Source organism: Phaethon lepturus, unplaced genomic scaffold (genome assembly GCF_000687285.1).
Source record: "Phaethon lepturus isolate BGI_N335 unplaced genomic scaffold, ASM68728v1 scaffold46988, whole genome shotgun sequence".
NCBI classification, from domain to species: domain Eukaryota; kingdom Metazoa; phylum Chordata; class Aves; order Phaethontiformes; family Phaethontidae; genus Phaethon; species Phaethon lepturus.
Window position 1 is genome coordinate 414 of NW_010556452.1, and position 1047 is coordinate 1460.

Genomic DNA, 1047 nt, shown 5'->3' on the forward strand with positions numbered 1-1047 from the left:
GCGCGGGTTCGTTCCCATCCCTAACGGGGCCAGGAAAGGGCCAAGGGAGGCTCGAGGTGGAGGACACCGAGCGCTGCCACCCCACAGGCAGACCCCCAAGGGGCTGCAGTAACACCCGGGACCTGCTTGATACTAATGAGAAGCCAACTTGCATGTGGGAAATGAAGAAAACAAACATCCGTCGTCAAACGGAGGGTGAACCCCAAAACCAAGACTATGACACCTTCACACCACATCCATGACTCCAGCAATGCCCCAGCTCCTAGGGAGGCAGGGGCCGCGTTTCAGAGACCACGATCGAGCCATGAACCGATTCCACGAACACAGAAAGACCAAACCCACGAGGCTTCGGCTGCCGACAGTGGCAACCCCCCCCCCCCCTCTCCCCAAGGCAGACAACTGGGGGGCACTGGGGTGATGGAGGAGGACACCAGACGGATGCACCAGCAAAGCCTGCCTCGCTGGGAGCCCTTAGTCCTGTGCAAGGGGTCACAGACGCCCGAGGAGGACTTTCCTCCCTTGAAACCCTCTTTCTCTAAGCCAGCTCCTGGCTGTGATGACAGATCGCAGGGTGGAGGGACGGTCCCCTGCCCTGGGCCAGACGCAGCTGTGCCCGCAGGGCCGGGGACGGACTGGCGGCTGGCGGAGGGTGGAGGCTTAGAGTGGGGAGAAGGGAGTAATGAAGTGTAAAACGAAGGGGCATTGCCCTCCCAGCAGCCAGGAGTCTCGTCTCACTAACATCATGCCAGCAGAGCAGAAAAGCTGGTTTAAAAAAACAAACCTGACAGAAATCTCATCTCCTCGGGTGAGTTAGTTGAGAGAGCAAATTTTTTGCAATTAAATATCAAGGCATCCGTCAAAGGAGACTTGATTAACCATTTCATTGGCCGCATAATTGGAAACAAACTGTTGTATAATTAATAGACTTACTAGGAGGCAGGCAAAGTCCATCAGGAGCCCTACAGGTAACTTCTTAATGGGGAATCAGCTCCCTTTGATTAAGAGCTGCTGCAGCGCTGGCGGGTGGTGGAGCGGCGTGCGGGGCGC

At 56.5% G+C, this 1047-nt stretch overlaps 1 protein-coding gene across 1 annotated transcript in view; it reads right to left on the reverse strand.

The window, feature by feature from the left end:
• The window catches only part of LOC104624974 (plexin-A1-like), a 14779-nt gene that overhangs the window by 370 nt on the left and 13362 nt on the right, over positions 1 to 1047 (reverse strand). The gene's annotated exons all lie outside the window — the stretch shown is intronic.